The 18,466-nt window shown below is 46.1% G+C and overlaps 3 long non-coding RNA genes across 3 annotated transcripts; all 3 read right to left on the bottom strand.

The window, feature by feature from the left end:
- Positions 1-186: 186 nt before the first annotated feature.
- Positions 187-3,429, bottom strand: LOC307071780. The gene is made up of 5 exons (XR_013811640.1): positions 3,346-3,429; positions 3,079-3,175; positions 1,974-2,345; positions 1,102-1,198; positions 187-937 (listed from the first exon to the last, which is right to left on the bottom strand). It is a non-coding gene; the product is annotated as an uncharacterized lncRNA (long non-coding RNA).
- A 668-nt stretch (positions 3,430-4,097) lies between these two features.
- LOC307071910 lies at positions 4,098-7,340 on the bottom strand. Its single transcript, XR_013811647.1, has 5 exons — positions 7,257-7,340; positions 6,990-7,086; positions 5,885-6,256; positions 5,013-5,109; positions 4,098-4,848 (listed from the first exon to the last, which is right to left on the bottom strand). It is a non-coding gene; the product is annotated as an uncharacterized lncRNA (long non-coding RNA).
- A 668-nt stretch (positions 7,341-8,008) lies between these two features.
- On the bottom strand, positions 8,009-11,297 carry LOC307092146. The gene is made up of 5 exons (XR_013812787.1): positions 11,214-11,297; positions 10,947-11,043; positions 9,842-10,213; positions 8,968-9,064; positions 8,009-8,803 (listed from the first exon to the last, which is right to left on the bottom strand). It is a non-coding gene; the product is annotated as an uncharacterized lncRNA (long non-coding RNA).
- Positions 11,298-18,466: the final 7,169 nt, after the last annotated feature.

Below are 18,466 nucleotides of genomic sequence, written 5' to 3'. Positions count from 1 at the left end.
CCTTAACTCTCTTAAACAATTCTTTGATTTTTATGACTATGTTCTGAATATCTGTAGTGGGTAAAATGCACCTTTACAATTAACACCAAATCAATTGTAATACAAATTAATAGTCTGTCTGTCGACACTGAAAAATCCTTTATTGGTATTGCTCTTAATAACAGTAACAGTCTGAAAGGCCCATGTTGTAGAATTCGAAATACTGGCTTAGAAATCTGGCAGCTCCAATGTTAACATGTAAATGTCACAATCTTTACGTTAAGTTATGAGAAGTTAATAAGAGAGGAACATAAACAATCAAGGGTCTGTGGTGGGAGGTATTTAGCACATAAAAAAATGAAGCGCTATAAGATATACATAAAACCATCCCATGTATGGCTGTACATGGCTGGAAGAAAATCTCACTGCATACGGTTCTCCATGTCAGACCTAGGAACAACCTAGGTTCGGAGAGGAAACAAGAGTACATTTTGGTTTTTGGTTAATTTGTCAAACCTTGTGGTGACTACTGTTAACATCTGTGTGTTTTCACACAGCCTAGAGTTGCCAGGGAAACAAAACATGCTGGCCTCTGAAATCCGATTCTGTCTGCCGTCATCTGGTGACCATAGGGGAGGAACATAGAATGGCCTATACCATTATCTGGTGACCATAGGGGAGGAACATAGAATGACCTGTACCATTATCTGGTGACCACAGGGGAGGGTAGGAACAGGACCTGTACCATGATAGTTTAGTCTTCTACATCAGCTTTAGTTTGGGTCAACACAGGTCCCACACAGTGTCTGGCCTGGTGAGACTTCTTCTAGTGGGAGGACTAGTAAAAGGATGGTTGAGTCAAAAGTCTGCATTTCTGTCCCTCCGCTGCTCCTCCACCTCGCCAACCTTCTCTGCTGCCTCCCCCAGGCCAGATGCTTCTCTGGAGGGCCTTGGTCGTCTGGTAAGAGAACAGAGAGAAAGAAGAAACAGAAGTGAATGGAAAACGAGAAAGAGGAAGAGGCACACGGAGAGTGAGAGTGTCTGAGAGAAAGAGAGAGTTAGCAAGACAGATAGAGAGCTAGAGAGAGTGAGAGAGAGGGGGAGGGGGAAAGAATATCTCACCGAATGAAAATAAAAACAAGGAGTACTGTGGCCATTGAAACCACAACGATTCTGACATTGACTGATGTTGTCAGTGATGATGATGAAGGCGATGTCTCTGGAAAATAAGAATATGAATTCAGACACTGACTGGGTTTAAATAGTTATTACAATGCTAGGGCTAGGCTTGATCACTGGAGCTTACCAAGTAGTGTATCAAGTATCATGAAGGAACAATGTGCAATTTGGAATGAGCAGGACCGCTGAGTTGCTTCAGCGTCATTAAAGTCAGCTGCTGATGATCTGACCAGTTACTACCTTCAGACTTTGCCAACACTTTTGTTATGTTATTTGTCTATTGAGGCTTAGGGCGCGGTAATATCTAAATGTATGATGAAGTAGTTGAAGAAGAAATACATAATATGTAAGTGTCCAGATAGTTCCAATCTGCGACCTCACCGCTAGATGCTAGTATATTCTACACACTACTCAACAATAACAATAAATCAATAAATAAACAATAAATCCTCCACCAAATTGATACATTCCCCTGGGAACACCCCTACAAACTAGTAAAGGTAGCACCACCATTATTTACACTCTCACAAATGCTGGAAGTAATATTTGAGGTTGCACAGATTTCATTTCGGGAGCATATGCCCTCCTCTATGGATATATAATACATTCAGTAGCAAAGTGTGTGTGTGTCTGTTTTAAAATAATAATTACCCGTCACATAAGTGAACAAATAGATGGAATCATGATGTCCGATTGCATTATGAGCTTGACAGTAATAGTTTCCTTCCAGACAGACTGACAGACGGACACAAACATGCGGGCACACACACACACACGCACACACACACACACACACATTAGTTTTTAAAGTTTACCTGTCACAGATAACATCACTCCAGGGACGCCAGTAAATTTCCCAGTGTCTATGTTTGTTATGAACCTGAACTTGTACTCAGCAGAGTCACTCTGTCTCAAGTCTTTGATTCTTAGAGTACACATTCCATTACAGCTGAGCAAGTTACATTGTATCTCTCCACAGCTGTATTCAACGCGACCTGTGTAGTCAGCATCACTTTTCAGATTAACTGGCGTATTGATCTCTCCTTTAGTGAACCACAGTGTTGTGACGCTGTAATGGTTGTTATAAGGGAATTCATAGGTGCAGTTGATGTCAACCGTTGATTCTCTTAATGCGCAGACATCAGTAGATGTGTAAGTAACTGCATAGTCATAATTACTCTGTAGCGCTGTAAAAAAGAAAAGAAAACATCGAATTCAGAATGAACAAGACACAGAGGCTCAGCTGATGAAATGCATGATCACAAGACACACAAAGAGTTGGAGGCTGTTGGGTGGAGCTGGAAACATGTGGACCACTGAGCTGTGAGAGGAATGTCCCAGAACCTCATGAAACCAACATCATACAGCTAGTGATACAGCTAGTCATAGAAGTAAAAATATACAACTATAATACAACTAGGGATAAAGATAGTGGTAGAGCAAACATTTGTAAGATTGGAAACCATGTTGGCTTCTGACCTTCGACTGGATGCTGTATGCAAAAATAAACCAACTGAATTATCCATCAATGTTGTAAATAATTCAGGATTACCGAGCAACCAGGAAAGGGCTAACAATATGTAATGTATTCTGAAATGCAAATACATATTCTGTCAAATAATTCACTTTGTAGTTTTATGATCACCAAAGACGACATAACTATTACTACAAGGGGCTGCATACAACTTGCATTGATTTGGTATCCAACACAAAGACTAATAACCTAAACTCTAATATGTAAAGTGGACCTTTCTCTATTCTATGAGTCATCTTAACCAAACACAGCGTTCAAGATGTTGCTTCTTTAATGTCAAATCTGTTACCAACATGCTTTGGCCCTCTCCTTATTCCAGTTGCTTGGTTCTCATGGTACTCAGTGAAACAGTTAAACTAAATGTAAACAATACACAGTAAATGTACCTGGTAATGACAGAAGGATAACTAGAAATGGCAAATTCATAGTTCTTTCGTCCTCTCCTCTCTCACTTTGTTGTTCTGGTGAGATATTTAAACTCACCTGCAGATAAAAAAAAAAGATTAAATTTCATAAAAGGAGAAATACATAAATATGAAAAAAACACAACATTGTTAATGGTAAAACCAAAACAGTTATCTTCATAGGATTTGTAGTCATCAATATATGAACTACATTGTTAACAGTGAGATTAAAGTAAAAACTTGTCTTACTGTAGAAGAGAAGCTAGCCTGATGTGTTTGCCAGTTCAACATGTACTAAGCTGAACAAAAAACAGAACTTTCAAACCTTGTTCTTCTTTTCATAATGTGCAGCAGTATTAACAACAAGGGTTTTGAACTTCCAGGCCTGGAGCATTGAATCACCTTAAGACCACAGTTGCACAAAGTTCCTTCTTGTTTTATCTAATGCTATTTTCATTTTTATCTACTTCTCTTCTTTATCTTCCTTTATTTTTTTTTACAGATATCTGTACTTACTTTGTACTTTTTTTAATAGTTAATTTACAAAACAGGATGAAATCGTATTTTCAGCTAAAAACATACAACTTTTAAACAGTTTTCTACACAGCTTACTAGTTGGTTAAACTGGCTAATGTAAGCTTGACGTCATCTCTAGCACAATCGTCCTCTTAGTGATCATGAGGGGTACTGTGTTGTTGATAAGGTTGATATGGAAGTGGCCTGAGTAGAGCAATATGTGTTCCTTTCCTTAGAGAACTACCTCACCCTGGTACTTCTCTCTAAGCATGTGTATTCTTTTTAACTCATCACTTCAACCTTAACTCTCTTAAACAATTCTTTGATTTTTATGACTATGTTCTGAATATCTGTAGTGGGTAAAATGCACCTTTACAATTAACACCAAATCAATTGTAATACAAATTAATAGTCTGTCTGTCGACACTGAAAAATCCTTTATTGGTATTGCTCTTAATAACAGTAACAGTCTGAAAGGCCCATGTTGTAGAATTCGAAATACTGGCTTAGAAATCTGGCAGCTCCAATGTTAACATGTAAATGTCACAATCTTTACGTTAAGTTATGAGAAGTTAATAAGAGAGGAACATAAACAATCAAGGGTCTGTGGTGGGAGGTATTTAGCACATAAAAAAATGAAGCGCTATAAGATATACATAAAACCATCCCATGTATGGCTGTACATGGCTGGAAGAAAATCTCACTGCATACGGTTCTCCATGTCAGACCTAGGAACAACCTAGGTTCGGAGAGGAAACAAGAGTACATTTTGGTTTTTGGTTAATTTGTCAAACCTTGTGGTGACTACTGTTAACATCTGTGTGTTTTCACACAGCCTAGAGTTGCCAGGGAAACAAAACATGCTGGCCTCTGAAATCCGATTCTGTCTGCCGTCATCTGGTGACCATAGGGGAGGAACATAGAATGACCTGTACCATTATCTGGTGACCATAGGGGAGGAACATAGAATGACCTGTACCATTATCTGGTGACCACAGGGGAGGGTAGGAACAGGACCTGTACCATGATAGTTTAGTCTTCTACATCAGCTTTAGTTTGGGTCAACACAGGTCCCACACAGTGTCTGGCCTGGTGAGACTTCTTCTAGTGGGAGGACTAGTAAAAGGATGGTTGAGTCAAAAGTCTGCATTTCTGTCCCTCCGCTGCTCCTCCACCTCGCCAACCTTCTCTGCTGCCTCCCCCAGGCCAGATGCTTCTCTGGAGGGCCTTGGTCGTCTGGTAAGAGAACAGAGAGAAAGAAGAAACAGAAGTGAATGGAAAACGAGAAAGAGGAAGAGGCACACGGAGAGTGAGAGTGTCTGAGAGAAAGAGAGAGTTAGCAAGACAGATAGAGAGCTAGAGAGAGTGAGAGAGAGGGGGAGGGGGAAAGAATATCTCACCGAATGAAAATAAAAACAAGGAGTACTGTGGCCATTGAAACCACAACGATTCTGACATTGACTGATGTTGTCAGTGATGATGATGAAGGCGATGTCTCTGGAAAATAAGAATATGAATTCAGACACTGACTGGGTTTAAATAGTTATTACAATGCTAGGGCTAGGCTTGATCACTGGAGCTTACCAAGTAGTGTATCAAGTATCATGAAGGAACAATGTGCAATTTGGAATGAGCAGGACCGCTGAGTTGCTTCAGCGTCATTAAAGTCAGCTGCTGATGATCTGACCAGTTACTACCTTCAGACTTTGCCAACACTTTTGTTATGTTATTTGTCTATTGAGGCTTAGGGCGCGGTAATATCTAAATGTATGATGAAGTAGTTGAAGAAGAAATACATAATATGTAAGTGTCCAGATAGTTCCAATCTGCGACCTCACCGCTAGATGCTAGTATATTCTACACACTACTCAACAATAACAATAAATCAATAAATAAACAATAAATCCTCCACCAAATTGATACATTCCCCTGGGAACACCCCTACAAACTAGTAAAGGTAGCACCACCATTATTTACACTCTCACAAATGCTGGAAGTAATATTTGAGGTTGCACAGATTTCATTTCGGGAGCATATGCCCTCCTCTATGGATATATAATACATTCAGTAGCAAAGTGTGTGTGTGTCTGTTTTAAAATAATAATTACCCGTCACATAAGTGAACAAATAGATGGAATCATGATGTCCGATTGCATTATGAGCTTGACAGTAATAGTTTCCTTCCAGACAGACTGACAGACGGACACAAACATGCGGGCACACACACACACACGCACACACACACACACACACATTAGTTTTTAAAGTTTACCTGTCACAGATAACATCACTCCAGGGACGCCAGTAAATTTCCCAGTGTCTATGTTTGTTATGAACCTGAACTTGTACTCAGCAGAGTCACTCTGTCTCAAGTCTTTGATTCTTAGAGTACACATTCCATTACAGCTGAGCAAGTTACATTGTATCTCTCCACAGCTGTATTCAACGCGACCTGTGTAGTCAGCATCACTTTTCAGATTAACTGGCGTATTGATCTCTCCTTTAGTGAACCACAGTGTTGTGACGCTGTAATGGTTGTTATAAGGGAATTCATAGGTGCAGTTGATGTCAACCGTTGATTCTCTTAATGCGCAGACATCAGTAGATGTGTAAGTAACTGCATAGTCATAATTACTCTGTAGCGCTGTAAAAAAGAAAAGAAAACATCGAATTCAGAATGAACAAGACACAGAGGCTCAGCTGATGAAATGCATGATCACAAGACACACAAAGAGTTGGAGGCTGTTGGGTGGAGCTGGAAACATGTGGACCACTGAGCTGTGAGAGGAATGTCCCAGAACCTCATGAAACCAACATCATACAGCTAGTGATACAGCTAGTCATAGAAGTAAAAATATACAACTATAATACAACTAGGGATAAAGATAGTGGTAGAGCAAACATTTGTAAGATTGGAAACCATGTTGGCTTCTGACCTTCGACTGGATGCTGTATGCAAAAATAAACCAACTGAATTATCCATCAATGTTGTAAATAATTCAGGATTACCGAGCAACCAGGAAAGGGCTAACAATATGTAATGTATTCTGAAATGCAAATACATATTCTGTCAAATAATTCACTTTGTAGTTTTATGATCACCAAAGACGACATAACTATTACTACAAGGGGCTGCATACAACTTGCATTGATTTGGTATCCAACACAAAGACTAATAACCTAAACTCTAATATGTAAAGTGGACCTTTCTCTATTCTATGAGTCATCTTAACCAAACACAGCGTTCAAGATGTTGCTTCTTTAATGTCAAATCTGTTACCAACATGCTTTGGCCCTCTCCTTATTCCAGTTGCTTGGTTCTCATGGTACTCAGTGAAACAGTTAAACTAAATGTAAACAATACACAGTAAATGTACCTGGTAATGACAGAAGGATAACTAGAAATGGCAAATTCATAGTTCTTTCGTCCTCTCCTCTCTCACTTTGTTGTTCTGGTGAGATATTTAAACTCACCTGCAGATAAAAAAAAAAGATTAAATTTCATAAAAGGAGAAATACATAAATATGAAAAAAACACAACATTGTTAATGGTAAAACCAAAACAGTTATCTTCATAGGATTTGTAGTCATCAATATATGAACTACATTGTTAACAGTGAGATTAAAGTAAAAACTTGTCTTACTGTAGAAGAGAAGCTAGCCTGATGTGTTTGCCAGTTCAACATGTACTAAGCTGAACAAAAAACAGAACTTTCAAACCTTGTTCTTCTTTTCATAATGTGCAGCAGTATTAACAACAAGGGTTTTGAACTTCCAGGCCTGGAGCATTGAATCACCTTAAGACCACAGTTGCACAAAGTTCCTTCTTGTTTTATCTAATGCTATTTTCATTTTTATCTACTTCTCTTCTTTATCTTCCTTTATTTTTTTTTACAGATATCTGTACTTACTTTGTACTTTTTTTAATAGTTAATTTACAAAACAGGATGAAATCGTATTTTCAGCTAAAAACATACAACTTTTAAACAGTTTTCTACACAGCTTACTAGTTGGTTAAACTGGCTAATGTAAGCTTGACGTCATCTCTAGCACAATCGTCCTCTTAGTGATCATGAGGGGTACTGTGTTGTTGATAAGGTTGATATGGAAGTGGCCTGAGTAGAGCAATATGTGTTCCTTTCCTTAGAGAACTACCTCACCCTGGTACTTCTCTCTAAGCATGTGTATTCTTTTTAACTCATCACTTCAACCTTAACTCTCTTAAACAATTCTTTGATTTTTATGACTATGTTCTGAATATCTGTAGTGGGTAAAATGCACCTTTACAATTAACACCAAATCAATTGTAATACAAATTAATAGTCTGTCTGTCGACACTGAAAAATCCTTTATTGGTATTGCTCTTAATAACAGTAACAGTCTGAAAGGCCCATGTTGTAGAATTCGAAATACTGGCTTAGAAATCTGGCAGCTCCAATGTTAACATGTAAATGTCACAATCTTTACGTTAAGTTATGAGAAGTTAATAAGAGAGGAACATAAACAATCAAGGGTCTGTGGTGGGAGGTATTTAGCACATAAAAAAATGAAGCGCTATAAGATATACATAAAACCATCCCATGTATGGCTGTACATGGCTGGAAGAAAATCTCACTGCATACGGTTCTCCATGTCAGACCTAGGAACAACCTAGGTTCGGAGAGGAAACAAGAGTACATTTTGGTTTTTGGTTAATTTGTCAAACCTTGTGGTGACTACTGTTAACATCTGTGTGTTTTCACACAGCCTAGAGTTGCCAGGGAAACAAAACATGCTGGCCTCTGAAATCCGATTCTGTCTGCCATCATCTGGTGACCATAGGGGAGGAACATAGAATGGCCTATACCATCATCTGGTGACCATAGGGGAGGAACATAGAATGGCCTATACCATTATCTGGTGACCATAGGGGAGGAACATAGAATGACCTGTACCATTATCTGGTGACCACAGGGGAGGGTAGGAACAGGACCTGTACCATGATAGTTTAGTCTTCTACATCAGCTTTAGTTTGGGTCAACACAGGTCCCACACAGTGTCTGGCCTGGTGAGACTTCTTCTAGTGGGAGGACTAGTAAAAGGATGGTTGAGTCAAAAGTCTGCATTTCTGTCCCTCCGCTGCTCCTCCACCTCGCCAACCTTCTCTGCTGCCTCCCCCAGGCCAGATGCTTCTCTGGAGGGCCTTGGTCGTCTGGTAAGAGAACAGAGAGAAAGAAGAAACAGAAGTGAATGGAAAACGAGAAAGAGGAAGAGGCACACGGAGAGTGAGAGTGTCTGAGAGAAAGAGAGAGTTAGCAAGACAGATAGAGAGCTAGAGAGAGTGAGAGAGAGGGGGAGGGGGAAAGAATATCTCACCGAATGAAAATAAAAACAAGGAGTACTGTGGCCATTGAAACCACAACGATTCTGACATTGACTGATGTTGTCAGTGATGATGATGAAGGCGATGTCTCTGGAAAATAAGAATATGAATTCAGACACTGACTGGGTTTAAATAGTTATTACAATGCTAGGGCTAGGCTTGATCACTGGAGCTTACCAAGTAGTGTATCAAGTATCATGAAGGAACAATGTGCAATTTGGAATGAGCAGGACCGCTGAGTTGCTTCAGCGTCATTAAAGTCAGCTGCTGATGATCTGACCAGTTACTACCTTCAGACTTTGCCAACACTTTTGTTATGTTATTTGTCTATTGAGGCTTAGGGCGCGGTAATATCTAAATGTATGATGAAGTAGTTGAAGAAGAAATACATAATATGTAAGTGTCCAGATAGTTCCAATCTGCGACCTCACCGCTAGATGCTAGTATATTCTACACACTACTCAACAATAACAATAAATCAATAAATAAACAATAAATCCTCCACCAAATTGATACATTCCCCTGGGAACACCCCTACAAACTAGTAAAGGTAGCACCACCATTATTTACACTCTCACAAATGCTGGAAGTAATATTTGAGGTTGCACAGATTTCATTTCGGGAGCATATGCCCTCCTCTATGGATATATAATACATTCAGTAGCAAAGTGTGTGTGTGTCTGTTTTAAAATAATAATTACCCGTCACATAAGTGAACAAATAGATGGAATCATGATGTCCGATTGCATTATGAGCTTGACAGTAATAGTTTCCTTCCAGACAGACTGACAGACGGACACAAACATGCGGGCACACACACACACACACGCACACACACACACACACACATTAGTTTTTAAAGTTTACCTGTCACAGATAACATCACTCCAGGGACGCCAGTAAATTTCCCAGTGTCTATGTTTGTTATGAACCTGAACTTGTACTCAGCAGAGTCACTCTGTCTCAAGTCTTTGATTCTTAGAGTACACATTCCATTACAGCTGAGCAAGTTACATTGTATCTCTCCACAGCTGTATTCAACGCGACCTGTGTAGTCAGCATCACTTTTCAGATTAACTGTCGTATTGATCTCTCCTTTAGTGAACCACAGTGTTGTGACGCTGTAATGGTTGTTATAAGGGAATTCATAGGTGCAGTTGATGTCAACCGTTGATTCTCTTAATGCGCAGACATCAGTAGATGTGTAAGTAACTGCATAGTCATAATTACTCTGTAGCGCTGTAAAAAAGAAAAGAAAACATCGAATTCAGAATGAACAAGACACAGAGGCTCAGCTGATGAAATGCATGATCACAAGACACACAAAGAGTTGGAGGCTGTTGGGTGGAGCTGGAAACATGTGGACCACTGAGCTGTGAGAGGAATGTCCCAGAACCTCATGAAACCAACATCATACAGCTAGTGATACAGCTAGTCATAGAAGTAAAAATATACAACTATAATACAACTAGGGATAAAGATAGTGGTAGAGCAAACATTTGTAAGATTGGAAACCATGTTGGCTTCTGACCTTCGACTGGATGCTGTATGCAAAAATAAACCAACTGAATTATCCATCAATGTTGTAAATAATTCAGGATTACCGAGCAACCAGGAAAGGGCTAACAATATGTAATGTATTCTGAAATGCAAATACATATTCTGTCAAATAATTCACTTTGTAGTTTTATGATCACCAAAGACGACATAACTATTACTACAAGGGGCTGCATACAACTTGCATTGATTTGGTATCCAACACAAAGACTAATAACCTAAACTCTAATATGTAAAGTGGACCTTTCTCTATTCTATGAGTCATCTTAACCAAACACAGCGTTCAAGATGTTGCTTCTTTAATGTCAAATCTGTTACCAACATGCTTTGGCCCTCTCCTTATTCCAGTTGCTTGGTTCTCATGGTACTCAGTGAAACAGTTAAACTAAATGTAAACAATACACAGTAAATGTACCTGGTAATGACAGAAGGATAACTAGAAATGGCAAATTCATAGTTCTTTCGTCCTCTCCTCTCTCACTTTGTTGTTCTGGTGAGATATTTAAACTCACCTGCAGATAAAAAAAAAAGATTAAATTTCATAAAAGGAGAAATACATAAATATGAAAAAAACACAACATTGTTAATGGTAAAACCAAAACAGTTATCTTCATAGGATTTGTAGTCATCAATATATGAACTACATTGTTAACAGTGAGATTGAAGTAAAAACTTGTCTTACTGTAGAAGAGAAGCTAGCCTGATGTGTTTGCCAGTTCAACATGTACTAAGCTGAACAAAAAACAGAACTTTCAAACCTTGTTCTTCTTTTCATAATGTGCAGCAGTATTAACAACAAGGGTTTTGAACTTCCAGGCCTGGAGCATTGAATCACCTTAAGACCACAGTTGCACAAAGTTCCTTCTTGTTTTATCTAATGCTATTTTCATTTTTATCTACTTCTCTTCTTTATCTTCCTTTTTTTTTTTTTACAGATATCTGTACTTACTTTGTACTTTTTTTAATAGTTAATTTACAAAACAGGATGAAATCGTATTTTCAGCTAAAAACATACAACTTTTAAACAGTTTTCTACACAGCTTACTAGTTGGTTAAACTGGCTAATGTAAGCTTGACGTCATCTCTAGCACAATCGTCCTCTTAGTGATCATGAGGGGTACTGTGTTGTTGATAAGGTTGATATGGAAGTGGCCTGAGTAGAGCAATATGTGTTCCTTTCCTTAGAGAACTACCTCACCCTGGTACTTCTCTCTAAGCATGTGTATTCTTTTTAACTCATCACTTCAACCTTAACTCTCTTAAACAATTCTTTGATTTTTATGACTATGTTCTGAATATCTGTAGTGGGTAAAATGCACCTTTACAATTAACACCAAATCAATTGTAATACAAATTAATAGTCTGTCTGTCGACACTGAAAAATCCTTTATTGGTATTGCTCTTAATAACAGTAACAGTCTGAAAGGCCCATGTTGTAGAATTCGAAATACTGGCTTAGAAATCTGGCAGCTCCAATGTTAACATGTAAATGTCACAATCTTTACGTTAAGTTATGAGAAGTTAATAAGAGAGGAACATAAACAATCAAGGGTCTGTGGTGGGAGGTATTTAGCACATAAAAAAATGAAGCGCTATAAGATATACATAAAACCATCCCATGTATGGCTGTACATGGCTGGAAGAAAATCTCACTGCATACGGTTCTCCATGTCAGACCTAGGAACAACCTAGGTTCGGAGAGGAAACAAGAGTACATTTTGGTTTTTGGTTAATTTGTCAAACCTTGTGGTGACTACTGTTAACATCTGTGTGTTTTCACACAGCCTAGAGTTGCCAGGGAAACAAAACATGCTGGCCTCTGAAATCCGATTCTGTCTGCCGTCATCTGGTGACCATAGGGGAGGAACATAGAATGGCCTATACCATTATCTGGTGACCATAGGGGAGGAACATAGAATGACCTGTACCATTATCTGGTGACCACAGGGGAGGGTAGGAACAGGACCTGTACCATGATAGTTTAGTCTTCTACATCAGCTTTAGTTTGGGTCAACACAGGTCCCACACAGTGTCTGGCCTGGTGAGACTTCTTCTAGTGGGAGGACTAGTAAAAGGATGGTTGAGTCAAAAGTCTGCATTTCTGTCCCTCCGCTGCTCCTCCACCTCGCCAACCTTCTCTGCTGCCTCCCCCAGGCCAGATGCTTCTCTGGAGGGCCTTGGTCGTCTGGTAAGAGAACAGAGAGAAAGAAGAAACAGAAGTGAATGGAAAACAAGAAAGAGGAAGAGGCACACGGAGAGTGAGAGTGTCTGAGAGAAAGAGAGAGTTAGCAAGACAGATAGAGAGCTAGAGAGAGTGAGAGAGAGGGGGAGGGGGAAAGAATATCTCACCGAATGAAAATAAAAACAAGGAGTACTGTGGCCATTGAAACCACAACGATTCTGACATTGACTGATGTTGTCAGTGATGATGATGAAGGCGATGTCTCTGGAAAATAAGAATATGAATTCAGACACTGACTGGGTTTAAATAGTTATTACAATGCTAGGGCTAGGCTTGATCACTGGAGCTTACCAAGTAGTGTATCAAGTATCATGAAGGAACAATGTGCAATTTGGAATGAGCAGGACCGCTGAGTTGCTTCAGCGTCATTAAAGTCAGCTGCTGATGATCTGACCAGCTACTACCTTCAGACTTTGCCAACACTTTTGTTATGTTATTTGTCTATTGAGGCTTAGGGCGCGGTAATATCTAAATGTATGATGAAGTAGTTGAAGAAGAAATACATAATATGTAAGTGTCCAGATAGTTCCAATCTGCGACCTCACCGCTAGATGCTAGAATATTCTACACACTACTCAACAATAACAATAAATCAATAAATAAACAATACATCCTCCACCAAATTGATACATTCCCCTGGGAACACCCCTACAAACTAGTAAAGGTAGCACCACCATTATTTACACTCTCACAAATGCTGGAAGTAATATTTGAGGTTGCACAGATTTCATTTCGGGAGCATATGCCCTCCTCTATGGATATATAATACATTCAGTAGCAAAGTGTGTGTGTGTCTGTTTTAAAATAATAATTACCCGTCACATAAGTGAACAAATAGATGGAATCATGATGTCCGATTGCATTATGAGCTTGACAGTAATAGTTTCCTTCCAGACAGACTGACAGACGGACACAAACATGCGGGCACACACACACACACACACACACACGCACACACACACACACACACACACACACACACACACACACACACACACACACACACACACACACACACTGTGGCATCCCGCCGCTGAACCTCGGACCGGGCGGGTCCGAGGACACGCAGTAGACGGGGGTTTACCGTCGCCACCCTCCAGCCGGCGACAGAGAGCACCACGTCTCTCCCCCCAATCAGCGCAATCGGAGACACCTGGCCGGAGGAAGGGAAAGGACCAGGAGCCGGGCTTAAAAGGCGCACCAGACCGGGCGAACCAGGAAGTGCCACGGAGAGAGTCCGCACCAACGGGAGGTGCCACGGAGAGAGTCCGCACCAACGGGGAAGTACCACGGAGAGAGTCCGCACCAACGGGGAAGTGCCACGGAGAGAGTCCGCACCACGAGGAAGTGCCACGGAGAGAGTCCGCACCACGAGGAAGTGCCACGGAGGGATTCCGCACAGCGCCGGGCAAGTGACACGGCGGGAGTACTCGCTAGACCGGGAGAAGGGTGAAGCGACACGGAGGGATTCCGCACCACGCCGGGGAGCTAGAGGCTCACGGAGACCCTAGCACGAGTATACAGACTAGTAATTATTCTCGTGAAATAAACGCCGGCTGCGGCTTGAACCCCTGCTTTCTGTGTAATTCCTACCGGGTATCTGACAATCGGGGAAACGGGTTGCCACATATGGTGGAGAATGCAGGCAACTCGACCAAGCTACGGGCCGGTTTTGTGAGGGAACCCCCTTCAGCCGGCATGCAGAACCCGGATGGGACCGCGACGGCCGCCCAGCAGCAGCAGCGGGAGACCACGGAGAGTCTGGCCCTGCTCTACGAGGTCGTACTACGGCTCACCGAACTAAGCACCGCGACCGCCGCCGCAGCCGCCGCCGCGACCGCCGCCCCGTTGCAGCCGGAGACGACGCCGCCGGAGACGACGCCGCCAGAGACGACGCGGCCCGAGACGAGGCCGCGGGAGATGAGGCCGTGGGAGGCGGGGCCGCGAGACGAGCCACGCCGCCATGCATGCGAGCGACCTGCTGGGCGCAGGGGAAAACGGGAAGCCCGACCATACCGGCGCGGGTAATGACCCAGGACACGCAGGCCCTCGTGGATACCGGCAGCGTGGTCACTCTCCTCCGCCCCGACTTGGCGGGCGGGAAGGAGGGCGCGCCCATAGAGGTGACCTGCATACACGGGGACACCCGGACGTTCGAGACCTGCCACGTCGTCATCCGGACCCCGCACGGGGTATTCACGACGCGGGCAGGGATCGTACCCCACCTACCGGTGCCGCTGCTAATCGGGAAGGACTGCCCGATCTTCCACCGGCTACAGGACCCGGCGCGTGAACTCCGGAGCCGGAGAGAACCACCCCGCAGAGGGGTGAGGGGAGCTCAACAGGCCTACGGGGCCACCAGGCCTCCGTCGCCCCCCGGAGGGCGAACAGAGGAGGCTGAGCCCGCGGCCTCACCGGAACCAGAGGCCGTGGCGCTGCTCGAGGCCGACTCGGAGCCAGAGCTCGAGGCCGATCCAGAGACCGACATCGACACCGAGCCCACGACAGAGGCCTCAATCCAGGCCGATGAGATGTCGGTCGAGCCCCAGCCCGTGGTGGAGACGGAGCCCGAGGCGGAGGCTGAGCCCGCGGCCTCACCGGAACCAGGGGCCGTGGCGTTGCTCGAGGCCGACTTGGAGCCAGAGCTCGAGGCCGACGTCGACACCGAGCCGGAGGCAGAGGCAGAGACGGAAGCGGCAGAGACGTCAGTCGAAGCAACAGACTCCCTTAAAGAAGCTGAGGACGATCACCTGTCCGTGTCGATCCCCAACGAAGACGCCATCACGCTGGACGTGGATGGGGACGACCTCCTGGAGACAGGTAAACCTGTGAAGCCTCCAGATCCCGACAAGAGCGCTGACGACCACCTGGTCCCCTCTGGACCCACGGGCCACGACGATGACGACGACGACCTGATGGAGGAGGTGACCAAGGACCCCGGCCCCAAGAATGTGTCGACCGCCAAGCCGCTGCAGCAAATCACATTGGACCACGAGTGAGCCGATCAAGCCCAGAGCCGGTGGAGGGCGGAGGGAGGTCATCCTGGTCACCGACCACGCCCCCCTGAAGCGGAGGGCCGGAGCCAGGATCACCAACGCACGAGTGACGCGGTGGTTCCGGGCCCCCCGAAACATCAGGTATTATCGTCTAGGGAGGGAGGTCATCCTGGTCACCAACCACGCCCCCCTGAAGTGAATGGCCGGACCCAGGGACGCCAACGCTCGAGTGACGCGGTGGTTCCCAGCCCTCCAGAACGTCAGGTACTATCTCCTAGGGAGGGAGGTCATCCTGGTCACCGACCACGGCCCCGGAAGTGGATGGCCGGAGCCAGGAATGCCGGCGCCCTGTCACGCCGGGATGCCTGCCTGAGCGGGTTCACCGACGACCAGAGGCCTGAGCAAGCGGTGGAGGAGTGTGGCATCCCGCCGCTGAACCTCGGACCGGGCGGGTCCGAGGACACGCAGTAGACGGGGGTTTACCGTCGCCACCCTCCAGCCGGCGACAGAGAGCACCACGTCTCTCCCCCTAATCAGCGCAATCGGAGACACCTGGCCGGAGGAAGGGAAAGGACCAGGAGCCGGGCTTAAAAGGCGCACCAGACCGGGCGAACCAGGAAGTGCCACGGAGAGAGTCCGCACCAACGGGGAAGTGCCACGGAGAGAGTCCGCACCAACGGGGAAGTGCCACGGAGAGAGTCCGCACCACGAGGAAGTGCCACGGAGAGAGTCCGCACCACGAGGAAGTGCCACGGAGGGATTCCGCACAGCGCCGGGCAAGTGACACGGCGGGAGTACTCGCTAGACCGGGAGAAGGGTGAAGCGACACGGAGGGATTCCGCACCACGCCGGGGAGCTAGAGGCTCACGGAGACCCTAGCACGAGTATACAGACTAGTAATTATTCTCGTGAAATAAACGCCGGCTGCGGCTTGAACCCCTGCTTTCTGTGTAATTCCTACCGGGTATCTGACAATCGGGGAAACGGGTTGCCACATATGGTGGAGAATGCAGGCAACTCGACCAAGCTACGGGCCGGTTTTGTGAGGGAACCCCCTTCAGCCGGCATGCAGAACCCGGATGGGACCGCGACGGCCGCCCAGCAGCAGCAGCGGGAGACCACGGAGAGTCTGGCCCTGCTCTACGAGGTCGTACTACGGCTCACCGAACTAAGCGCCGCAACCGCCGCCGCAGCCGCCGCCGCGACCGCCGCCCCGTTGCAGCCGGAGACGACGCCGCCGGAGACGACGCCGCCAGAGACGACGCGGCCCGAGACGAGGCCGCGGGAGATGAGGCCGTGGGAGGCGGGGCCGCGAGACGAGCCACGCCGCCATGCATGCGAGTGACCTGCTGGGCGCAGGGGAAAACGGGAAGCCCGACCATACCGGCGCGGGTAATGACCCAGGACACGCAGGCCCTCGTGGATACCGGCAGCGTGGTCACTCTCCTCCGCCCCGACTTGGCGGGCGGGAAGGAGGGCGCGCCCATAGAGGTGACCTGCATACACGGGGACACCCGGACGTTCGAGACCTGCCACGTCGTCATCCGGACCCCGCACGGGGTATTCACGACGCGGGCAGGGATCGTACCCCACCTACCGGTGCCGCTGCTAATCGGGAAGGACTGCCCGATCTTCCACCGGCTACAGGACCCGGCGCGTGAACTCCGGAGCCGGAGAGAACCACCCCGCAGAGGGGTGAGGGGAGCTCAACAGGCCTACGGGGCCACCAGGCCTCCGTCGCCCCCCGGAGGGCGAACAGAGGAGGCTGAGCCCGCGGCCTCACCGGAACCAGAGGCCGTGGCGCTGCTCGAGGCCGACTCGGAGCCAGAGCTCGAGGCCGATCCAGAGACCGACATCGACACCGAGCCCACGACAGAGGCCTCAATCCAGGCCGATGAGATGTCGGTCGAGCCCCAGCCCGTGGTGGAGACGGAGCCCGAGGCGGAGGCTGAGCCCGCGGCCTCACCGGAACCAGGGGCCGTGGCGTTGCTCGAGGCCGACTTGGAGCCAGAGCTCGAGGCCGACGTCGACACCGAGCCGGAGGCAGAGGCAGAGACGGAAGCGGCAGAGACGTCAGTCGAAGCAACAGACTCCCTTAAAGAAGCTGAGGACGATCACCTGTCCGTGTCGATCCCCAACGAAGACGCCATCACGCTGGACGTGGATGGGGACGACCTCCTGGAGACAGGTAAACCTGTGAAGCCTCCAGATCCCGACAAGAGCGCTGACGACCACCTGGTCCCCTCTGGACCCACGGGCCACGACGATGACGACGACGACCTGATGGAGGAGGTGACCAAGGACCCCGGCCCCAAGAATGTGTCGACCGCCAAGCCGCTGCAGCAAATCACATTGGACCACGAGTGAGCCGATCAAGCCCAGAGCCGGTGGAGGGCGGAGGGAGGTCATCCTGGTCACCGACCACGCCCCCCTGAAGCGGAGGGCCGGAGCCAGGATCACCAACGCACGAGTGACGCGGTGGTTCCGGGCCCCCCGAAACATCAGGTATTATCGTCTAGGGAGGGAGGTCATCCTGGTCACCAACCACGCCCCCCTGAAGTGAATGGCCGGACCCAGGGACGCCAACGCTCGAGTGACGCGGTGGTTCCCAGCCCTCCAGAACGTCAGGTACTATCTCCTAGGGAGGGAGGTCATCCTGGTCACCGACCACGGCCCCGGAAGTGGATGGCCGGAGCC

The sequence above is a fragment of the Pollachius pollachius genome (assembly GCF_949987615.1).
Source record: "Pollachius pollachius genome assembly, chromosome: 2".
In the NCBI taxonomy this organism is placed as follows: domain Eukaryota; kingdom Metazoa; phylum Chordata; class Actinopteri; order Gadiformes; family Gadidae; genus Pollachius; species Pollachius pollachius.
This window is presented reverse-complemented; position numbering and strand designations above follow the sequence as displayed.